This window comes from Heteronotia binoei, chromosome 6 (assembly GCF_032191835.1).
Source record: "Heteronotia binoei isolate CCM8104 ecotype False Entrance Well chromosome 6, APGP_CSIRO_Hbin_v1, whole genome shotgun sequence".
Classification (NCBI taxonomy): Eukaryota; Metazoa; Chordata; class Lepidosauria; order Squamata; family Gekkonidae; genus Heteronotia; species Heteronotia binoei.
The window spans coordinates 85,664,883-85,690,335 of NC_083228.1; positions in this window are offsets into that span (position 1 = coordinate 85,664,883).

The following is a 25,453-nucleotide window of genomic DNA, read 5'->3' on the forward strand; positions in this document are numbered from 1 at the left end:
GGAGAGCTGGCATCTGTAGATTGTGTGTTCTGTGGCAGGGAAGCTGGCATCTGGGTGAGTGACCTAGAACCAGCATGCTTGTTGTGCTTGGTCAGTTCTCCCCACGTTGTTTGGGGCAGGGCTGGAGAGCTGGCATCTGTAGACTGTGTGTTCTGTGGCAGGGAAGCTGGCACCTGGGTGAGAGACCCAGAACCAGCATGCTTGTTGTGCTTGGCCAGCTCTCCCCATGTTGTTTGGGGCAGGTCTGGAGAGCTGGCATCTGGCTTTGCTGCAGCAGACCTTGAGCAGATTGTGTTTTGTGTGGCAGTGACATTGGCAACTGGGTTTATATTGGTTCCAGGCCAGCAGGGTTCATAGAGTAGATGGATGGATGTAGTGCATTTGGGTCCTATAGAGATTCTGTGGTGTGAAGTTAGGTTTGGCTTTGGGTGCCCCAGGAATTGGACCCCCTGGCCCAATCTTTTTGGGACTTGGGGGTTTTGTAGGGGAGAGTCCCCTGCGGATTCCTTGCAGTTTTGGGGGCTGTCCCTCAAACCCCCTGCCCCCCAGTAGCCTCTAATTCTGCCCTATGTTGCCATTGATTTCAATGGCCCATAGGGTATAATGGTGGGATGGGGCACCCACTTTGGGTACCCCTGGAATGGGACCCCCTGGCGCAATCTTTTTGGGACTTGGGGGGTTTGTAGGGGAGAGTCCTCTGCAGGTCCCCTGCAAATTTGGAGGCTCTCCCTCAAACCACCTCCACTCCAGGTGGCTTCCAATATACCCTATTTTGCCATTGATTTCAATGGCCATAGGGTATAATGGGGCCGTATACTTGGAAATAGCCGCACATCTACCGTATATGTGGCTATTCCGAGTACCCGTATTCAGAAATATATGACCCCGTATCTTTCCAAATCCGATTAATTCCTAATTTTTCTTTTTTGCACACCCCTACTGTGGACATCTTTTATCTTCATTTCAGTAAGGCCTTTGATAAGGTTCCACATACTATCCTTGTTGACAAGTTGGTAAAATGTGGTTTGGATCCTGTTACTGTTAGGTGGATCTGTAACTGGTTGACAGATAGCACTCAGAAAGTGCTTGTTAATGGTTCCTCATCCTCTTGGAGAGAAAAGTTGAGTGCCTCAAGGATGTGTCCTGGGACCTATTTTGTTCAACATCTTTATAAATGATTTGGATGAAGGAATAGAGGGAACGCTTATTAAATTTGCTGATGACACTAAATTGGGAGGGATTGCAAATAGAAGACAGAAACAGGATAATCTTGACAGGCTGGAAAACTGGGCTAAAATCAATAAAATGAATTTTAACAGGGAGAAATGTAAAGTTCTGCATTTAGGTAGGAAAAATCCAATGCATGGTTATAGGATGGGGGAGACTTGTCTTAGCAGTAGTATGTGCGAAACGGATCTAGGGGTCTTAGTGGATCATACACTGAACATGAGTCAACAGTGTGATGCAGTGGCTAAAAAGGCAAATACAATTTTGGGCTGTATCAACAGAAGTATAGTGTCCAGATCGTGTGATGTTATGGTATCGCTTTGCTCTGGTAAGACCTCACCTGGAGTATTGTGTTCAGTTTTGGGCACCACATTTTAAGAAGAATATAAACAAGCTGGAATGGGTCCAGAGGAGGGTGACAAAGATGGTGAGGGGTCTGGAGACCAAGTCCTATGAGGAAAGGCTGAAGGAGCTGGGGATGTTTAGCCTGGAGAGGCGGCTGAGAGGTGATATGATCACCATCTTCAGGTCCTTGAAGGGCTGTCATATAGAGGATGGTGTGGAATTGTTTTCTGTGGCCTCAAAAGATAGGACCAGAACCAATGGGTTGAAATTAAATCAAAAGAGTTTCTGGTTCAATATTAGGAAGGAGTTCCTGACCGTTAGAGCAATTCCTCAGTGGAACAGGCTTCCTCGGGAGGTGGTGGGCACTCCTTCCTTTAAGGTTTTAAAACAGAGGCCAGATGGCCATCTGACAGCAATGAAGATCCTGTGAATTTAGGGGGAGGTATTTGTGAGTTTCCTGCACTGTGCAGGGGGTTGGACTAGATGACCCTGGAAGTCCCTTCCAACTCTATATGATTCTAGAACTGCAACAGTTTGGCTTTATAGTTTTAACTTAATACCTGCTAAACAGTCCTTACCAGACTGGCTGGTATTAGTCTGGAAATATAACAGAACAATCCTAAGGGTGGGTGGGGGGATCAGAATAGAAATCTGACTGATCCCTATGCCATGCAAACTTAGAGCAAGCACACACATACACACACCAGTGGTGGGCACAACACAGACAGGGCACCTAGCACCACTGGGCAAGCACCGCTGGGCAAGCACCTGAGAGGAATACTCCATAGGAAGAGCAAAGTCCACACTTTGTGGCTGACCTCTGCCTAACCTCCACTGGGATCTCAAGGGGCAGCTGTGTGTGAACAGGTAAGCAAGACTCCCAGTCCTCTAGCCCCATACCTCCCCTGGGCCTACCATGGCAGCAACAAGCTGCCCTGGACACACTGTCTCCCTCTCCAAAACCTGACAGACATTTGGGGTGAGCACACGCTCCCGCTTAAGATGAGCTCTGAAATCCTTCCACTCAGAAGCCCCCAGTGATAGGATGGGGTCCTGTACCCTGGTTCACAAACTCACCACATCAGCCCCGCCAAGGGGAGGCAGCAGGCACTGCCAGACAGCAGTGTTGTGGAGCATGGCACAAACTGTGAACAGCTTTGCCACTGCCAGAGGCTGCATAGTGCTATGGCCTCCTGTGTGGTGGAGGCATCAGAATCACATCTCCAACTGGCTGAATGCCTGCTCAATGACCATGTGTGTTTGTCAGTGGGCTTGGTTGCACAGTCTGGCAGGTCAACTTTGGGATACAGTGTCAGCCCTCTGACCAAGTGGCCAACAGGTGATCGAGGCTGGATGCAGCAATGAGCTAGCATGGATGCTGCTTGGGAACTTAGCCACAAGGTCTGTAAAGATGCTCTGGTGGTAACAGGAGGCCTGAACATCAGGCTGTAGAAGTGTGGCAATTATGGTATACTTGTGGCTATGTGGATGCAGCCAACAGCCCCCACCACATTGGAGAAGCCTCCAAATGATGCCAATCCTGCCCTGATGGGCATAAGGTCACCCTCCTCAGGGGAGAAGCACACAATGCTCCTGGAGGTGTGTTAGCATGGCATCCAGAAAGCTGTGTAGGCAGCAACTAGCTGAGGACTGTGACACCTTGAGCACCTCTATAATGAATCCCTGAGAGGATCTGAAGGCCAGGAACCTCAGGAAAAGTGGGATTTTCTGCAAGCTGGTGATGGCATAGGGAGCGAGAACTTGGCTCTGGAGGGGTGACTTGAGCTCCTTGACCAGGGTGGTGGCTCTATTGAGGTGAAACTGATCAAGGCAGGTGCTGTCCAAAAGATGGAGAGCACTGAGTGACTCTGTTGCCAGCAGGCACAGTGCCTCCTCTTCTGTCACTGTATCACCCAGACATAGCAAGTGCATATGGCACACTCCAAGCATGGAACACAAGGGCAAGAGGGAGCACAATCCTGCCTGAGGCTGGCCTAGACCTGTGGAAAAAGGGGACAGTGTTCACAAAGGTGCCAGGCCATCCATGTGGCCAGCATTCTTCCCCTGGATGCAAACTGTGAGTGGCTCACTGCCCAATGACCACAGCCACCTCCTGGCAGGTAATGGCCATGGTGGGAGCGTGGAATGAGGGGATCAACATTTTACCACAGTGGGATGCCCCACCTCCATCTTCCCCTCTGTGTGTGTGGCATGGCCACTGCAATATTTGGTGGAGGGGACTGCCATTGCCAGCCAAACTGGACCTGGACGCAAGTGGTGCTCTTGCCACTGCCAGAAGCAGCTCTGCCATACTCCAACACCATGCTGACTTGTGCATGACTGTGGAATGGGCCATGGAGTCTTTCCAGGCCCCCCAGCCCTCTCTACACCTCCTCCTACTTTGCTTCCAGCGGGGGTGACACACAGCGTGGGCACCCTGCTGTATGCCATGTCTGGCAGTGAGCAGCAGGCACCCTCACATCCATGTTCTTGTTCATTATCACCCTCTGGGGCCCTGGATGTGGAGCACCACAGTGGGGTGCCTGTAGGGCTCCCCCTCCCCACTGACCGGTGGCCAGGGCTTGTAATGGGAGCTGGTCCCTTTAAGCAGGTGTGTGCAACAGAAGAGGAGCATTGTTCCTGTGGCCTATCCCACTCTTCTTTCTGCCAGTGACAGAGGCCTGGTTCAGCCTCCTTGATTCACGACTGGTCCTGTCTGCCCTGCCAATCATGCTGCTCCCACCTTGCAACAACTCAGGAACTGAACACTGTGGCAGAAATGCCATGGATGCTGCCATGGCAGTGCCTGGCAACACTGTTGGGGCACCTTTATTCCCATTCAGCTGCTGCATAACTATCTCCTTAGGGAGGTGAGTAGAGATGACACAGCTGCACTGTGGCCAGCTGCTGTGGGGCAGTTGCAGCACAGGATTGTTCTGCCTGCTATGTTAGGTTGAGAAACCACATTTACTACCAAATTAGAGTGACTATGAGGAACATATTTGCTCCAGAGTTCGCCAATCTTTTCATGTGTTGGATAGACGTATGGTACATTACTGGGTCAATCTACTGCATTTTGGTGAGCCAGTTTGGTGTAGTGGTTAAGTGTGTGGACTCTTATCTGGGAAAACCGGATTTGATTCCCCACTCCTCCACTTGCACCTGCTGGCATGGCCTTGGGTCAGCCATAGCTCTGGCAGAGGTTGTCCTTGAAAGGGCAGCTGCTGGGAGAGCCCTCTCCAGCCCCACCCACCTCACAGGGTGTTTGTTGTGGGGGAGGAAGGTAAAGGAGATTGTGAGCTGCTCTGAGACTCTTCGGAGTGGAGGGCAGGATATAAATCCAATATTTTCTTCTTCTTCTGCAGGAGAGTAGTTGCTCCTGTTTGGAATAGCATCTTACACTGGAAGCCACCATCATTGTTTCCTCAAGAAGAATTTTCCTATGGAACACATTTGTAAAAACAATTATTGATTTTTTAAAAAAATACCACATAATGAAACAAATTAATATCTTTTCTTATAAAGCAGAGGTTATCAGGTTAGCCTATCACAAGGCAGAAACTATATATACAGAAAACATTATGTTGTAGTTTGGAGCAAGAGAACCTAGATGGCATGTTTTTGTTAGGAATCCATACTTGTTTGCAAACATCTCAATCACAGCTCTTTTCTGAATTAGAGAGAAGAGTGCATCAACTCTTGGATACTAGCAATACACTCCTGCTTTTCCTTTTCCCATCTCTAGGAAGTGGAGTAAAACAGAATTCTGGGATATTATGTGACTTCAGTGTGGGATAAAAGGCTAGAATGTTCTTCTGTTCCTAAAGATCTATGGACAGAACATATGTGAAGGCTGCTGTCCTCAACAGCTACAGAAGTAGCTGTGCCACCAGGGATGGTGTGGAAGAGGAGTTCAAAGAAGGCCCCACACAGTGGCAATCAAGGCTATGGCTTGTTTGAATCCTTCCATTCATATAATACTGTTGTATTTAAAAATAGAGAGAACGAGCTTGTAAGACAGGGAACAAAAGTAACTAAAAAGAGAGAAATGTTAACTTGTATGGCTTGGTATGTATACAGCAGACAATGCGCAGCTTGTTCTTCAACAATGGTTCTGAAAAGCAGGTGTCATAGCAGCTGTGCAAGGTTAAATCACAGGGACCATTATGTGCAAAATGAGTATTTATCCTGAGTCTGTTCAGCTCTTAAGGATGTGCTTTCTTTTGTGCTAGTGTTTGCCGGAAGGCCTCCATTTATACAATAGAGAAATCGCTCATTCACACTTTCTCCCAACCTCGGTTCCACCATCCCAATCTACCGTTATGGATATAATGCAGACCTCTGGCATACAAGGTCCTTGTTGCCCTATACTTCTGAAACAAAAGCTATTGTGCTGCACACTGAAAGCCTTCCTGCTGCAAAATAATGCAGCCTAGCAGTGTATCCAGAGATGGTATTTGTGAACCTCTCTGTACAGTTAAAAACATTGGAGGAAAAAAAATATAACAAAAATGCTTCCAATTAAAAAGGTCCTTTTGTGTTTTTGTCTTTTGTGCATGTGTGTATCGGAACATCCAAATACTTGTTTAAAAAGGCAAGTGACCTGTCCTTGCTTTCACTCTTAAAGAGAAGAAGTGCAGGAAGGGATTGCGGGTGCGGGGGTGGGGTGGGGGATGGGACGAAGAAGAGCCATTGCTGGGGAGAGAAAAGAAATGAAGGTTAAAAAAGGAAGTAGAACAGGAAAAAGCAAAGATCTCCTCTGTAATTAAAAACTAGGAAAGCAAGCTTATTTTCCCTCCCTCCTCTTACAAAGTTATCCGTTAGAAGCACCCGACCTAAATAGTCCTTTGAGATTACAGAGACCATGAACCCTGGTAAGAAGACTTCCTGTCTGGCAATATTTGTCAGGTGATTGAGCTAATATTAGTGGTAGGCCTCAGATTCAGTGGGAGCTCACAGGAGCACAGCTCCTGAATCTTTCTGAGAGTTCCACCTCCTTGTCCATTGAATTGTAAGTGCAGCTGCATAACAATCCCTGGATGAGCTCCACCACCTATTTTTCTACAAAATGACTCCTGGTGGTAGGGTTGATGCTTCTTTATTTGCACACAATGTTGAGTGGCCAACAGAATTGTTCAGGTCTGCTGGGAGCTGGCTGTGTGGCAGTCTGTAGCACCCAGGCTTTTTTCTCCCCAAGAATTTGAGCAGTGGCAGGTTGCAGCACATCCTTGACCAGATTTGCAACTTGAAACTGTGCATGAAAGAACTATTAAATGAGCACTGAGGATTAATCTCTGAAGTCTTTGGATGCCTTTGGGGGACAGGATCATAGCAAAACAATATTATAGATGTTATTTAAAATATTTATATCCTCCATCTCAATATTCATACCTGAGAGATAGCTTACAATTGGCATATAACAATCAAACCACAAAAATGTACAGTAGTAACACATCTCTATAAGATGTAATGGCAGAGAGACAATCTAAATATGTATTAAAAAGATTAAAGCAGCATCGGATTAATATTAGGATAGTGATTTTTTAAAAGTCTAAATTGATAAAATTGATATTTAAAACATCAACAGGGGAAGAGTCTTCTATACCATTCATGACTTAAAACAGGATAGCAGATAAAACTCCACAGAGGAAGTAAGAATTTCTAAAAGATCTGGATGCATAGTCTACACCTGGAGCCTAAAAGGTCACAAATCTGGCCCATGGAGAGAGAGAGAGATATCCACAAACTAGTTGTCTCTTATCCAAATCTCTGGTGTTCATGCACCTAACTCCTGGTAGTGGGTAACAGCAGCTTAACTGCTAATCATGGTTAACCGTCCAGCAAAACTTAACATCTTGGGTGAACTATTGCATTATTGGCATTAGCATTGTTGCTGTGTAATAGAGTAAATTTTGCTACATGAATGATCATTCCTAGAAATCTTCTAAGGCTGAGTCATTTCAGCTGTTTGTTTGTTTTATTCTGCTTATATCTCACCCCACCCCCCCAAAGGCAGACTCAGGGTGGGTTGCATTAGAAAAAGTATCAGATCTACTTTTGTCACATTAGTTTTAACCTTTTTGTTGTTGTTGTTGAGATATGTTTTATGGATTTAATTTCTGACATGACCAATCTGCATTTTCCTTCATACAATTTCCAGTCTCAACAGCTGTCTTGCACTTACAAGAATATCATGAAACACTATGTATTTGATCACTCTATGATGCATCTTGGAAGCTGAAGAGGTAGCTTGTGATCTTATAAATCTGTTTCAAAGGTTATTTTATGTACATAGCCTGAAAATTTGATCAGCTCCTTCATTCGCCAAAATCCATTACTGGAAAATCTAAATTAGCTCTGGCCCTTGACCCAGTGAAGCTTTTGCATAAAAATCTACTTCTTGGATTTCCAGCTGAGAAGTCTTGTCATTATACCTGCAATTCAGATTATATTTACCATCCACCTTCAGTATCCCCCCTCCCCCTGGCCAGGATATGTTATCTGAATCTGAATGCTGAAGTGTTTCCTCTTGTAATGCTTTATAAGTTTTTAAATACATTTGGATTGACTTGTGTCTGTTCCATGTCTGTTTCAAAATTCACTGAGTTCTGATCATTTGAGAAAATGCACACAATACTTGTTAACTAGTGCTGAAATATTCAGTGCACTAAAGAAGAAATCACGTCTGCCAAGGTGAACATTCTTTTGCCTTGAGTCAAGTGGCAAGGTATAAGCTTTTTTCTAGGTATAAGCTTTCATGTGCATGCCAAAATAAAACTTTGTTGGTCTTGGGTGCCACTGGCCTCAAACTTGGTTCTTCTGCTTCAGATCAACATGCCTACCCACCTGAATCTACTACTTTGCACTGAGATCTAGATTGAAGCAAAATTATTAATGTTGGACACATTTCTTGCATTTCTTCCTATATGTCACAGTAATTTACAGAATGGCTGATGCCACACTTATGGTCCTTATTTTGAGGCTTTTGTTAGTGCTAGAGCTTCTTTTGCTCTGAGGCCAGCTGTTTTTTGTACTGCAGAGAGTCTGTTTGGCTTTTTCCTTGCTCCCATCCCTTCCACAGCCTGTATATTTCCACTGTATACTCAATGGGGGAATCAATTGTTTTCAGGGCTCAACTAGATGATACTTGTGACATGAGTCCAGTCAGGGGTCCCCTGACCCAATTTGTATCACCCATAGCACTCAGTTCAGCCCTCAGTAATCTGGCTATCAATCTTTGTGACTCTATGCTAAAAGCCCTCTGCAATTTTTACTAAGCAATTTACACAGTACCACAAATTCAAGTTTGTGTGAATAGCTTTAAATTATTTATTTATTTTTTCAAATTTATATCCCGCCCTTCCCTAACGGGCTCAGGGTGGCAATTAGTAACTTATAGTCTATGCTTTGTGTTCTAGTGAACAATCCATGCCTTTTGAATGGAACATTTCTTCTGTACATGCAACACATTTCACATTTATTAGTTAAAGCCATGATGCTTGAATTCTCATAAGTTGCCAAGTATTAAATACTGTTCTTGCTTCTGCATCTGCCACTCCAAGAAATCATTCTAGCAGAAGACTCACATCTTTCTTATCAGGTTCATTTGCAATATAGTAGACAGTCTTCGGTTTAAACAATTTTTATTAATAACATATGGTAACAATGTCTGTTTATATCATTACTATCACTCTCTCTCTCTCTCGGCTTGACTTCGCGAACGAAGATTTAAGAAGGGTACAGTAGTCCACGTCTGCTGCAGGCTCGCTGGTGGCTGACAAGACCAATGCGGGACAGGCAGATCCGGCCACAGTGGCTGCAGGGAAAAGTCTGATTTGGGGTTGGTGCTGTAGCAGTGCGATTCTTCCTCAATCTCCTTTTGTCCTCAAGACCAGCTATGCGTGCATTCTCAAAGGAAGAGACAGCCTGGTGGATGGTGTGCCTCCATGCTTCGAATCTGAGGCTAGGTCAGACCACTGGTGATGGTTGATGCGACAGGTACCAAGGGATTTCTTCAAGGAGTCCTTGTACCTCTTCTTTGGTGCCCCTCTATTTTGATGGCTGGTGGAAAGTTCGCCGTACAGAGCAATCTTGGGAAGGCGGTGGTTTTCCATCCTAGAAATATGCCCTGCCCAGCGCAGCTGCGTCTTCAACAGCAGTGCCTCGATGCTTGTAACCTCCGCCCTCTTGAGGACTTCAGTGTTGGTCACAAAGTCACTCCAGTGGATGTTAAGGATGGTGCGAAGGCAGTGCTGATGAAAGCGCTCAAGGAGTCGCAGGTTATGACGGTATAAAACCCACGATTCGGAGCCGTAGATGAGGGTTGTCATCACAACCGCTTTGTAAACATTGATCTTTGTGCCTTTTTTCACTACTATCACTAACCCATATGATATTTTCTAATCTCCCCTCCCTCCGTTACTAGACTCCCGCCGAAGTTATATACTTGAGTTCACTTATAAAGGTACCCTTACCCAATCAAAGTTCAATTTCTCCCTTTTCTCATACTCATTATTAAAAAATTGTCCAATGTCCTTTTAGGTTCCACTCTTTTTCTATATATCTTCTAAATTTCTTTCACTCCCTTTTAAACACTTCCAAATCATAGTCTCTTAAAATTCTTGTTAGTTTATCCATCTCACTCCACAATAAAACTTTCACGATTAAAAAACAAAAATGTAATATAATTTGTTTACAGGAAGTTCATCTACAACAAAAGGATTACAAATTTTTGTGGAACAAACAATTGGGGTTGGAATTCTTTTCATTGGCGGATCAAAAGAAAAGGGGTGTGGTCTTTTACATTAAAGAACAATTAGAACAAAAATTGATATTTAAAGATCTCTCTCTCTCTCTCTCTTTCGGCTTGGCTTCGCGAACGAAGATTTAAGAAGGGTGCAATAGTCCACGTCTGCTGCAGGCTCGCTGGTGGCTGACAAGACCAATGCGGGACAGGCAGGTTCGGCCACAGTGGCTGCAGGGAAAAGTCTGATTTAGGGTTGGTGCTGTAGCAGTGCGATTCTTCCTCAATCTCCTTTTGTCCTCAAGACCAGCTATGCGTGCGTTTATGGAAGATATATAGCAGTGGAAGTGATGATGGATGCAAAGAAAACGTTGTTATTAGGACTATATGCACCAAATGGTGCAAAAGATGCTTTTTAAAAAGACATTAATTGACAGTTGGATGATGTGTCCTACAACCAGATCTTGATGATGGGTGACTTTAATGGAACAATACAAAACAATATAGATAGGTCTGGCCAAAAGAGCAATAATAAATAAGGGAGACTGCCAAAATAATTTTTTGAGTTGGTTAAACAAGAAAGCTTGGAGGATATTTGGAGAAAATTTAATCCTGAAGTAAGAGACTATACTTTCTTTTCAGCAAGACATAATACTTTTTCCAGAATAGATATGTTATGGGGCTCTAAAAGTTTAGGCCTCATAACTAGAAAAGTGGAGATTCTACCAAAGGTATGTGCAGATCATAATCCAATATTTTGGGCTGCAAAATTGCAAAAGAAAACAAGAAGATGGAGAATAAATGAGTATTTGCTACAAGATAAAGATATTGTGACTTTTCTAGAAAAAGAAACTATAGCGTTTTTCCAAATAAATGACACTGAGGATATAGAATTTCAGACGGTTTGGGATACTTACAAAGCAGTAATGAGAGGACTATTGATTACATTGAATAATAAAGATAAGAGGGCTAAAGAAAAGCGGATGTTGGATATACAAAATGAAATAAAGGAAAAAGAAGGGGAACTAAGAAAAAGACCAGGGAAAAAGAAATTAATAAGGGAAATTACTATATTACAAGCCCAAGTAAGACATTTGTTGAATAAAGAATTAGAATGGAATTTAAAAAGTTTGCAACAAAAATTATTTGAAGGTGTGAATAAACCTGGGAAGTATCTAGCTTGGCAACTGAAGAAAAAGAAAGAAAATAAAATTATTAATAAAATTGTGGCTAGCAGAAAAGAGATAGTAGACCAGGAAGGAATTAAAAGAGAATTTTTAAAATATTATGCAAACTTATTCAAAGGTGTGACAATTAAAGAAGAAAAAATGGAAGAGTATTTATGAAATATTAAAATAGCACCCGACTGAGTATATGAAAAAGATTTTGAATGATCCAATAGAAAAAATTGAAATTGAAGCAGCAATAAATGTAATGAAGGTAGGTAAGGCTCCTGGGCCAGATGGATATACAACTAAATTTTATAAAATTCTCAAAGATGAGACAGTACCAAAATTGCAAAAATTGATGAATACGATAAGAATAAAAGGGGAAATTCCAAATACTTGGAAAGAAGCTGTAATCTCGTTGATTCCCAAGGAAGATAGAGATGTCACAAATGTAAAGAACTATAGACCAATTTCATTATTAAACAATGACTATAAGATATATACAAGAATCTTGGCAAAACGACTTACGCAATATTTGATCAATTTTATAAAGGAAGACCAAGCGGGATTTCTCCCTAAAAGGAAAATAAGAGACAATGTAAGAACTGTTGTAAATATTGTAGAATATTATGAGAAGCATCCAGAAAAAGAGGCGGTGTTATTTTTTGTAGATGCAGAAAAAGCCTTTGATAATCTGAACTGGGACTTTATGTTTGCAGTAATGGAAAAAATAAATCTGGGAGAATATTTTATAAGAATGACAAAAGCAATATATACGGATCAACACACAAAATTGTGTATAAATGCAGACCTTACAAAAGAGATGAAGGTGAGCAAAGGTACAAGACAAGGATGTCCGCTTTCACCATTGTTGTTTATAATGACTCTTGAAATTCTGCTAATGCAAATACAAGACGATAAAGAGATAGAAGGATTGAAAATTAGAGGATTTTCTTATAAATATAAAGCATTTGCAGACGATATTGTGTTCATAACTGAAAATCCGATACAAGTGGTACCTTTGTTGCTAGCTAAGATAAAAGAATATGGAGAAATGGCAGGACTATATATAAATAAAGAGAAGTTGAAATTTTTATGTAAAAATATGCAACTAAATAAACAAAAAGAATTGCAGAGTTTGATGGGATGCGAAGTCACTTCTAAAGTTAAATATTTAGGTCTAGAAATAACTATGAGGAATATTGATTTGTATAAAAACAACTATGAAAAGTTATGGCGTAAGATGGATGAAGATATGATGAAATGGAATAGACTTAATCTGTCCTTGTTGGGTAGAATTGCTGCAATTAAGATGAACATTTTGCCAAGAATAATGTATTTATTCCAAACTATTCCGATTGTGAAAGATAGTAAACAATTTAATAAATGGCGAAGATCTCAGAATTTGTATGGGCTGGGAGAAAACCAAGGATTAGGATGAAAATTTTAACGGATGCTAAAGAGAGGGGAGGATTTCAACTTCCAGACTTAAGACTGTATCATGATGCAGTTTGTTTGACGTGGATAAAGTATTGGATAATGTTGTTAAATAAAAAGCTTTTATTGTTAAAAGCTCATGGAAATAAATTCGGCTGCCATGCTTATATGTACTATGGGGAAAAAAAGATGGATGGCCTTTTTTCTCACCATTATATTAGAAATAACTTACTGAATACATGGATAAAATATAAGAAATATGGTGATGAAAGAAAGCCGTTATGGATAGTGCCAGCAGAAGTAATAAAAATAACAGCTGAATCTGATGAAGAGAGAGGGGTGTCATATAATCAACTGCTAAAGATTCAAGGTGATAAAGTTGAATTAAAATCTGCCGAAGAGCTAAATAACAAGTATAACTGGTTTCAAATGCAACAAATAAAAAGTTTGATGGAAAATGATATTAAATCTGTTGGAATTAGATGTGAGCAAACAGAATTGGAAAAGGTTCTGTTTGGAGATAATGAAAAATTAATATCGAAAATATATAAATTATTGTTGAAATGGTCTACAGAAGAAGAAGTAGTAAAATCTCAAATGATTAAATGGGCAATTAATGTAAATAAGGAAATACAGATGGATACATGGGAATATCTTTGGAAGAACTCGATGAGAATATCAACATGTCAGAGCATTAAAGAGAACTGTTTCAAGATGATGTATAGGTGGTATATGACTCCGAAAAAAACTGGCAAAGATGAGTAAAAAGATGTCGGATAGATGTTGGAAATGTAAGAAACATGGTTCTTTTTATCATATGTGGTGGACTTGTGGAAAAGCGAAAAGTTTTGGCAGATGATACAACAAGAAATATCTAAAATTTTGGGATATGATTTTAAGAAAGTTGCAGAGACTTTTCTGTTGGGACTACAAATGGAAAAATTCCAAAAGAAGATAGAACTTTAATCTGGTACTTGCTCTCAGCTGCTAGGACATTGTATGCACAGTTATGGAAGCAAGAAAAAATACCAGAGAAATATAGTAGACAGTCTTGAGTGGTTCCTCAGTGGAACAGTTTTCCTTTGGAGGTGGTGGGGTCGCCTTCTTTGGGGTTTTCAAACAGAGGCTAGATGGCTATCTGACAGCAATGCTGATTCTATGACCCTAGGCAGATCATGAGAGGGAAGGCAGGAAGGGTTGCATCAGTGCTTAGTTCTCCTGGCTGTTTCTTACATGCCTAGGGAAATGCTGATCATCAGTTTGGGGTCAGGAAACAATATTCTCCAGGCCAGTTTGGCTGGGAAGGGGGTTTTTTTTTTGCCATCTTCTGGGTGTGAAGCAGGGGTAACTGGGGTGTGTAGAGGGAGGTATTTGTGAATCAACTGCATTGTGCAGAGGGTTGGACTAGATGACTCTGGAGGTCCCTTCTAACTACATCAGCTTTTCTGGAAGTTTTTGCATATCTGTCCCAGTAGACTTTGGCGCCCATTGAAACTTGTTTTATAGTTGAGGTGACCTAAGGGTTAATCTCCTGCTTTGTAGGAAATATACCAAACTGCTAAGGACACAATTAAAATTTTGGTTCCTACTAGAAGATTCTGCCTGGTCTCTGCTCCAAACATACCTTGTAAAGTTAGCCTGGTTTACAGTAGCACCTAACATCAGGTAATCTAATTAACACTACAATATATCCTGAATTCTGTTTTAGGACTTCAAATGATGATGATAATGACTGTAGAAAACTTTTGTGCCACTTCTCCAGACCTGCAGCCCACAGCTAAAGCAGTAAAACATGGCTATCTACAAAATGTGTCTATTTGTGGTGAGCTGTCAAAGAACTGAGCTGTCAATTCTTCAGGGATTCTTCAGCTGATAGAATATGATATTAAAAACAGACTTTTTCTATGGGGTTAGGTTGCCAGCAACCACATTACAACCACAATTTACATTACATTACACAGTTTGGCTGGAAGGGAAGGTGGCAAAGTATAGCCCAATCTTGTCAGGTCTCAGAAGCTAACCAGGGGCAGGACTTGGATGGGAAACTGACAAGGAAGACTTCAGAGGAAAGCAATGGCAAACCATCTCTGCTTCTCACTTGCCTTGAAAGTCCCTTGCTGGGGTCACTGTAAATCTGCTGAGACTTTAAAAAAAATTATTTATCATTATACAGCACAGGCATGTAAGAACACATCAGACATAAGACATACAATATTCTCTCCCTGTTTTCATTATCAAAGCAGTTTGGGTGAGACAAGGAATCAATCCCCCCCCTTGACATAATGCAAATACCCCTTCTCCTGGTACCCTATAACTTGCTTCTTAAAATTAAAATATACTTCCCATGATATTTGTGTATAGGGAAATTCCCTTCCCAGACTCAATAAAGTGATATCATTTTATACAAACATACACAGTTTGGCTTCTATTGCCTCTTTACCTAGGATATCAAATGAAATTTATTTATTTTAAATATTTCTATCCTTTTCTTCAAACAGAACCAATTTTCAGGTTGGCTAACAGCACATTAAAATTATCATAAATAAAAATTCATTTTAAAACATGGAACAGCAGCAAAAAAAGCATGAAACAACAAAACAAGTAAGACATAGCAAAAAGCCTTTAGAAATAATAATAATAATAAGCCACTCAGAGTATCAAAGTGGCTTACAATCTCCTTCCCTTCATCCTTGAGAAGAACAGCTCTATGAGAAACTGGGTTCAGGTAGTCAGCTCAAGGTTCACTCAGCCTTCTATCCTTCCAGCGTTGGTAAAATGAGTACCCAGCTTGTTGGGGGGAAAGTGTGGATAACTGGGGAAGGCAATGGCAAGCCATTCCGTAAAAAGTCTGCTGTGAAAATGTCGTGATACGACGGTCAACCCAGAGTCGGAAACAACTGCTGCTTGCACAGGGGACTGCCTTTATCTTTAAAAACAACAACCAGATGACCAATAAATAAAACTAGAGGGTAAAGGGCTGAAGAGAGAGCAAGGGCCCCATGGGCTCTGATGAGTGCAGGTCAGGGGTCTGATTACAGCTGGTGTTTATATTCTCTGAAGAACTGTGGCCATCAATAATAATAATAATAATAATAATAATAATAATAATAATAATAATAATAATAATAAGTTTTATTTATATCCCGCCCTCCCCACCGAAGCAGGCTCAGGGCGGCTAACAAGGCATGGTGTGTACCATGATTATAATACAATTGATATGATAAAATACAATTAATAAATACAGTTAAAACAGTTACATAAATTTTTTAAAAACTACAATAAATTAGGGGTGCTACATTTCAGTGAGAGGGGGAGGGCTGTTATGCATTTCAGTTGCTTTATTTATTTATTTATTACAATTTCTAACCTGCTCTCTCTGAAACTAGCTCTTAAAATCTTTATGCCCAGCATAAAACTATGTCCCTTGTAATGTTTAAAAACTCTACAAGATGGAGACTAGGGTCTTCTCCATCATACCTTGAAAGTTTTAGCTGGGCAGCTGGGGTCTTAAAACTGCAATGGAGGAAGTTGAGCCAACTGCCTCCTGTAGTGCTGGGAGTGGCACAGGATCTACTTGGTTAGGAAACAGGCCATAGCAACAATGGCAGTGGGTGCAGGCAACAGATGCAACTAACGCAATCCAATGTCCCCAGTTGTCACTATTAATGCAGCCTGTGTCTGATACAAGTGGACCCTGCACTGATGTCAGCTCTGCTGGTTTCTGGTTGCCTGTGGCCATCTAAGAACTATCTTGAGAATATAAAGGGCAGTCAGCCCAGCTCACTCCACACCATTTTCTGGTGTTTTATGGAATGATCTTCAGCCTGGTGAGAAATTCTGGGTAACTCACAAAGTTGCTTACTGTTTTATGGTATTTTACTTGGGCCCAATTATCAAAAGTATATTAACATCTGTTGCTTTCAGTTTCTCTTGTAGCAACACTCAATATTGATTGATGCAAACTTTGTCAAATGGTGCCAAAGGAGACTGAATAGTGGAACTGAGAAATTTTTCTCAACACTGTGCTCTTGCTGTAGCTAATGGATTTTACCCTTCCTAGGTTCTGTTCTCTTCTGGTGCTTCCCAGAACTGCTTCTCTCCATGCTCCTATTCATGCCACACAGTGTCACCAACAACCTCCTTTTCATGGTGGTGATCCAACGGACATCGGTAACATCTTTCTGAGGATGAGTGAAGCCAGAGAAAGGGGTAAACTGCCCTCTTGTGGCCATTTCCATTGGCAAAAATGGCGCAGGAGCGGAGTGCTGTTAAAACTACCCTTATGTGTGACAAAGAATCAAGATGGGCTCCCATGTCCTTACCCATGTAAGGTGTAACATCTAGTCTGACACTTTGTAATCAGTATTGCACATCACTGTCAGAGGGGAAATATTTTGCTGGTAATACAAACTAGGAGGAATGTCTATTTCTGAGTGAATACTTTTGAGACTGAGACCCAAATTACATGTGCTGCAGAGACATATGTGGGGTTATTTTTGGTGGCGGAGGAACATTTCTTATTTTAGCTAAAGGAGCCACAGAGGCTACAATCTAAAGCAGAAGAGTAGCTTCTTAACTCTTTAATCTCAGGTGGCTTTCCTACTCAGAGTAGGAAGCCAGCAGACTGGCAAGGGTAGAGAAGTCCTTCTTCCCATGCCAATGTTCTGGTCTAGGCTACAAACTATCATTGCTTTGATTGGTAAAAAGAAATGTTGAGCTACTGGTATGCTGCTATCAGAATATGCCTTTTTTCCTGCTCTCAACAGCAGACAAGCACTGTTTTTCTTCAAGTGTAGACAACTTTGTGATGCTACAAGAAGTGTTCTCTGATGAAGACTCCCTGGTTGTGCTCAGCCAGGGTTAGGATGCCCTAACCCAGAAACATTCCATGGCACTCACTTACACCTTTCTTGGTGCCCATCAAGTGTTTTTAGAAAGTGAGTTAGGACCAGGAGCAGCTTTCGCCCAGCTTGTGTACAGGGGTAGACAGGTCAGATGCTTGACAAATGAAGACAGAAACCACCAAAGAGGAGTTTCTAATTAGCTCAGTATGGATACTTACTTTGTGTGTGTGCATTTTTTAAACAGTAGATTTGTTTTAAAAGGCATCCTGAGAGCCAGTTTGGTGTAGTGGTTAAGTGTGCGGACTCTTATCTGGGAGAACTGGGTTTGATTCCCCACTCCTCCACTTGCACCTGCTGGAATGGCCTTGGGTCAGCCATAGCTCTGGCAGAGGTTGTCCTTGAAAGGGCAGCTGCTGTGAGAGCCCTCTCAGCCCCACCCACCTCACAGGGTGACTGTTGTGGGGGGAGAAGATCAAGGAGATTGTAAGCCGCTCTGAGTCTTTGATTCAGAGAGAAGGACGGGGTAAAAATCTGCAATTCTTCTTCTTCTTCTTAAACAGAGCTTCAACTTGAAATGTGGAAGAGATTGTATTACTATAATATAGTGGGTTCTATGCATGGCAGAGTCTCAGAATAAGTGATAACAAGCTTTTTAATAGGAATCACATAGTAAAAAGTTACAATACAAGACTGGTGTTGGGGCCCACGGGCTGAACTTATATATACCTCTGGGTTCCCATGCAAGCATGTTATTGGGTCATTCAAACCTGCAGCGGCTTGTGATTGGTCCTGGGCTGCAGGGCTTTGAATCCTACAGCCCTTTGTTCCCAAGTCTCCAAGCTCAGTCCGTATGGCTCCAATGGGCCAGGTGGAAACACCAAAGTCTTCCCTTGAGTCCACATACATAACAATTAGAGTTATGTACAACCTCACTCCTTGACATGTTGTGGTTGGCTTCACCTCTCATAGCAGCCATGTTGTGGCTGTGGTGCCACCTTGTATAAAAACCCAAAGGTGCCTGCAGATTCAAAAAAGGATGGGGACCACAGCAGGAACTCGTTTGCATATTAGGACACACCCCTGAGGTCACCATAGTTTCACACAGGGCTTTTTTGTAGAAAAAGCCCAGCAGGAACTCATGTGCATATTAGGACACACACCCTGACACCAAGCCAGCCAGAACTGCATTCCTGTGCATTCCTGCTCAGAAAAAGCCCTGATAAACAAAGACACCAAGGAATGGGAAGTTCTTTGTTTTCTTTTGAGTAAAGAGCTCAGTGCTGCTGCTGAAGACCAAGCCCCTGCTCCATTCAGGATCAGCCTAGAGCATCCCTGACCAGTATTCATCCAGCTGCTGCTTAAAGATTGCCAGTGAGGGGGAGCTCACCACCTCCCTAGGGAGCTGATTCCACTGATAACTCTTACTGTAAAATTGTTTTTCCTAATATCCAGCTGATACCTTCCCACCCTTAATTTCAGCCCATTATTACGAGTCCTCTCCTCTGTTGCCAACAGGAACAGCTCTCTGTCCTCTAAGTCAGGGATCCCCAACCCCCAATACTGGGCCACGGCCTGTTTGCAACGGGCTGCATAGCCCCACAGCCTCACTCCCCCCCCGTGGTGCCTCCTCCTTCCCCCATTTTCACCATTTTAAGGCTGGGGAAGGGGTGGTGAAGCTCCTCCCAGGCCGACCCCCTGTGATCATCAGATCGGCCAGGAAAACCACAGCAGCAGCAGCGAGGGATGCTGCCCTTGCCTCCTTCCCGTGGGGGGGGGGGTTCAGCCTGGGACGAGCTTCACGACCCCTTCCCCACCCTTAAAATGGTGAAAATGAGGAAGGAGGCGGCAGTGAGGCTGAGCGGGGGTGGGGGGGTGAAGGAGGGAGGAGGAAACGGGGGGAGGAAAATGGGGAGAGGAGGATAGATCCAAGTGGGCAGCCTTGTTGGTCTGAAGCAGTAGAACAAAGTAGGAGTCAAGTGGCACCTTTAAGAGGCTGTGCAGGGGAGAAGGAGGGAGGAAACGGGGGGGAGGAGGCTGCAAGGCTGCGTGGGTGGCGAAGGAAGGAGGAGGAAATGGGAGGAGAAGGAGGCACCACAGGGGGATGGGGGGAGGCTGAATTGGGTGCCCCCACCCTGCCAGCCCTGGGGCCATGGTTGGCGGTCCGGCCCTGGAGTCAAAAAGGTTGGGGCCACTGCTCTAAGTGTCAGCCCTTCAAATACTTATAGAGAGCAATCACGTCTCCCTTCCACCTTGTGTTCTCCAGACTGAACATTCCTAAATCCCTCAGCCTTTTCTCATAGGGCTTGGTCTCCAGGCCCCTGATCATCCTTGTCACTCTCCTGCACCTGCTCCATGTTCACATCCTTCTTGAAGTGAGACCTCCACAATACTCCAGGTATGGCCTGACCAACACAATGTACAGTGAAACTGCGACATCTTGTAATCTGGAAGTTATGCCTCAGTTGATACACCCCAAGATGGCATTTGCCTTTTTTGTCACTACATCACACTGGCTGCTCATATTTAACTTATGGTCCACCCATTCCCCAAGATCTTGTTCACACACACTGCTACCCAGAAGTGCACCCCCCATCCAATATGTGTGTTTCTCATTTTTGTTATGGAGATGTAGAACTTGGCACTTATCCTAGTTAAATTGCACCTTGTTCACTTCTGCCCACTTTTCTGACATGTTCAGATCTCACTGAATTCTAACTCTGTCTTCCAGGGTAATTTGGGGTTATCTGCAATTATAATGAGTAGCTCATCTAGGTCTGGAAGATGACTGACGAAGGCTCTGCAAGTTCTCTGGAAAGTTCTTTGAGCACTCTTTGGTGCATACCATCTGGCATAGGGGACTTGTACTCATTCAATGCAGCCTTGTGCTTCTCAACTACCACTCTGCCCATGTTAACCAGCAGCCTGGAAGCTGCACCTTGCCTACTACCATCTCTAGATAAGCCTGTACTCTTCTTCAGAGAAAAAACTGAGGTAAAATAGGCATTAAGTTTTTCCATTTTCACCCAATAGTGGGCCCAATGCCTCTTTTATCTTGCATTTTTTTTTCTTCACATATTCAAAGAAAATTATCTTCTTGTATCAAGCCTCCCTGTTCAGCTTTAGCTCACCATGAAGTTTGGTCTCTTTGGTGGCTGACCTACAGTGCCTGGCAACCTGCAGACACTTTTCTTTAGAGGTAAGTCCCTGCCTCCATTTCTTGAGCATTTCCTTTTTTCTCCATAGCAGATATTAGAATTCTCTGTTCATCCACATTGGCTTTTTGAATCCCTTTCCATGTTTCCTTCTTGTTGGAATAGTGATGGCTTGAGCTTGCAAAAGCTCTTGTTTTAGGAGTGCCCCTCTCTCACTTGCTCCTTTCCTTTCCAGCAGTCTTGCTCTCATCATGCCTCTAAGTTTATTAGTCTGCCCTACTGAAATCTAATAGATGTGTGTCTACTGACCTTCTTAGTCCCTCACAGCAAAAGAAATTCTAGCAGAACACGGTCACTTCCCCCTAAGGTGCCTACCACCTTCACCCCATCGACATCTCTTGCCTGTTGGTCATATTATGTCAAGTATCGCTGAGCCCCTTGTAGCTTTCTCCACCATTTGATGAAGGAAGTTGTCAGCCAGACAGGTCAGGAATATACGTGACTGTGGACACTTTGCAGAGTTTGTCTCCCAGCACACATCAGGGAAGTTGAAGTCACCCATAACTACCAGGTCATGTTGTTTGGATACCCTGTCAAGCCGTTCAAGGAGGACAGCATCCACCTCCGTATCCTGGTCAGGAGGTCTGTAGCAGACTCCAACCACAATACTTTTTATCTTTCCTTCCCTTATCCTCACCCAGACACTTTCCACTGGACTGCTGCCCTCCTCCTCTAGTACTACCTGACATACTACGCTACTCCACCTTCTCTTCAACCCTTTTGGGTTCTTTGGAACAACTCATATCCATCCAATACTACATTCTAGTCATGGGAATCCTCCCACCAAGTCTCTGAAATGCCCACTAAATCATATCTTTCCATCTGCATTAGAAGCTCAAGCTCTTCCTTCTTATTGCCCAAGCTTTGGGCATTAGTACATAGACACCTGAAGCCTTGCACCTTTAGCTCCATTAGAACCTGCCCTCCCAGGCAGACCTCTGTTGTTTGCTCTCCATTTAAATCCCTATGTTGGTTGTCTCCTTCCCCTTGTGGTGTCAGTTTAAAGCCGTCTTGATGAATCTCTCCAGGTTTCTGCCAAACACCTTCTTTCCAGACTTTGACAGGTAAAATCCGTCACGTGCTAGTAGGTTATCATCCAGAAAATGCAGCCTGTGGTCCCAGAATCCAAATTACTCCTGCCGGCACCACCAATACAACCAGTGGTTCATCTCCATTATTGTCAGCTCCCATTGCATTCCCCTTCCCACAACAGGAAGGATCAAAGAGAACACCATCTGCATCCCCATTTCTTTCAGCTTCCTCCTAAGAGCCTCATAGTCAGTCTTAATGCTTCCGATGGTGTTTACAGGTGAGTTGTTGGTTCCCACATGGACCATCACAAATGGATAGTGCTCTGTGAGTTTGATAAATTTTTGGGATTCTGTCCATAATATCTTTAATTTTCACCCCGGGCAGGCAACACACCTCTCAGGCCAAAGGGTCAGGCCTGGATGCAGGCCTGGACAAGATCCAGGGCTTTCTCGGTGGCAGCACCAGAACTTTGGAACACCCTCCCAGAAGCTATAAGGGCCCTGTGGGATTTGTCGGCGTTCCGCAGGGCCTGTAAGACCGAACTGTTTAGACAGGCTTTTCTGGTTGACTGAAAATGGGCTGCCACCGGACATCCTACAGAAGCTGGCGATCATAGTCAGAACCCAATACCGCCAGACTGGATTGAGACAGTGCAAATAGTTTTAAATCGATAAGTGAATTATGGTTTTATATGTTTTATGGAATTGATTGTTTTATGATATTGTAAGCTGCCCTGAGTCCGCTTGCGGAGAGGGCGGGATATAAATGTAAAGTAATAAATAAATAAAATAAATAAATGACTTTCCATACCCCTCAGCAGGGAATCACCTATGACCAATACCTTCCTTTTCCTTCCCTTGCCATTTCTTCATATCTCCCTATTCTCCACCCTCTGTCTTCCTGGCATTTGTAATACTTCTGCTGGCAATGTTTCCGTCTCTGCCTCCACCACAAGGGCCTGGAATAGATTCCTTAGTTCTAATGGCAATGAGTGCCATCTTGCCTTTGGGGTAGGACTATAGCACTCTAAGGAATCTCATAAAGACAGTCAACTGCACCATTGTCCCTTTGACTGGTCTCTCTTTCCCTATGCAGGACATCAAGCCTTCTGTTTATGAACTCCCCCCTTGCTTGATTTCATGGAAAGCAGGAATTCTTTTCTCCAGGTTCTGAACCGTCTCCTCTAAGAGTCCTACTAACTTACACATCTGACAAGTGTAGCCCATCTTGTCCTCATGGAGGGAGACAAACATAGCACACTCCCTGCAGGTCACTGGAAATGGTCCCTGGGCATTCATCATCACTTCTCAACAATGCAAACTTTCCTAACTATCTATGAGATCCCCAGACCTGATCCTCAGGCTAACAGCAACCACCCCCAGGCAAACAGGCCCTCCTATCTCAGCAACAAACCAGCCAAAAACACACAGAAGCAATCAGAAACCCAGCAGGCGCTCAACAGAATTCTCTCACACAGCTATCCCACACAACAACCCTCACACAGGAAGCTCAGTTAATGCTCCCGAGCACTTTAGGAAAGCAAAATTCAAACTTACCTCACTTGCACTTCTGTCCCAGCTCCTTTCTCCAGCCAGATGAGTCACTTCTCAGAATTTTTTGTTGTTCAGTTGCATAGTCGAGTCCAACTCTTCACGATCCCATGGCCCTCCTGTCTTCCACCATCCTCCGAAGTCTGCTCAAATTCATGTTTGTTACATCAGTAACACTGTGTCAGGCTCTGTAAGGTTTATGAATATTAACTGCAACATACTAACCATATGGACTTCTGATACTAACCCATATATCTTTCCTGTTATGTAGTCTCTATGCATATCAAAGAGACAGCCATTAATGTGTAAACATTGTTGATGCTCCCAGGACACAAAAGAATGTGACCGTTAAAAGATAGCTTGGCCGCAAAGCAACTTCTCAGGGGAAAGAGATAAGCTGAAGCCTGTGTGAAAGTTTGCACCTCCAACTCCTTGATGTCTTGGGAAAGGGAGCTTTGTTTAGAATTGCTTTGATGTAGAATCTTTTAAGAGTGACCCATGCTTAGGCATCGGTATTAGTCTCAATCTTTGTAACTAGCTATGAGTTTCCAATAAAGTGTCATTTTGTTTCAAACGAACATTGCCTTGAGATTCCATCACCTGACACACTGTCCAGCCATCTCATCTTTTGCTGTCCCCTTTTTCTCTTGCCTTCTGTCTTTTCTAGCATCAGGATCTTCTCCAGGGAGTGCTCCCTTCTTATTTGGTGGCCAAAGTATTTGAGCTTCAGCTTCAGCATCTGACTTTCCAGTGAACCGTCTGGGTTGATTTCCCTTAGGACTGACTGATTTGATCTTCTTGCAGTCCAAGGGACTCTCAAGAGTCTTCTTCAGCACCACATCTCAAAAGCATCTATTCTTCTGTGCTCGGCCTTCCTTATGGTCCAGCTCTCATAGCTGTACATTACTACTGGGAATACCATCGCTTTGACTATACGAACTTTTGTTGGCAGGGTGATGTCTCTACTTTTTATTATACTGCCCAGGTTCGCCATAGCTGTCCTCCCAAGGAGCAAACGTCTTTTAATTTCATGGCTACAGTCACCATCTGCAATGATCTTGGATCCCAGAAATGTGAAGTCTGTCACTACTTCCATGTCTTCCCCTTCTATTTGCCAAGGTGTGATGGGGCCAGATGCCATGAACTTAGTTTTTTTGATGTTGAGTTTCAAGCCTACTTTTGTGCTCTCCTCTTTCACCCTCAACAAGAGGTTATTTAAGTGTTCCTCACTTTCTGCCATTAGAGTAGTGTCATCTGCATATCTGAGGTTGTTGATGTTTTTCCTGGCAATCTTAATTCTGGTTTGTGCTTCATCCAGGCCAGCATTTCGCATTATATACTCTGCATATAAATTAAATAAGCAGGGTGACAAAATACATCCTTGTCAAACTCCTTTTCCTATTCTAAACCAATCAGTTGTTCCATATCCCGTTCTGACAGTTGCTTCTTGACCCTTATACAGGGTTCTCAGGAGACATGTGAGGTGGTCTGGTACTCCCATCTCTTTAAGAACTTGCCACAGTTTGGTGTAGTGGTTAAGTGTGTGGACTCTTATCTGGGAGAACCGGGTTTGATTCCCCACTCCTCCACTTGCACCTGCTGGAATGGCCTTGGGTCAGCCATAGCTCTGGCAGAGGTTGTCCTTGAAAGGGCAGCTGCTGTGAGAGCCCTCTCCAGCCCCACCCACCTCACAGGGTGTCTGTTGTGAGGGAGGAAGGTAAAGGAGATTGTGAGCCGCTCTGAGACTCTTTGGAGTGGAGGGCGGGATATAAATCCAATATCTTCTTCTTCTTCCTCCACACAATCAAAGGCTTTAGCATAGTCAATGAAGCAGAAATAGATGTTTTTCTGATACTCCCGTGCTTTCTCTGTAATCCAGCGAATGTTGGCAATG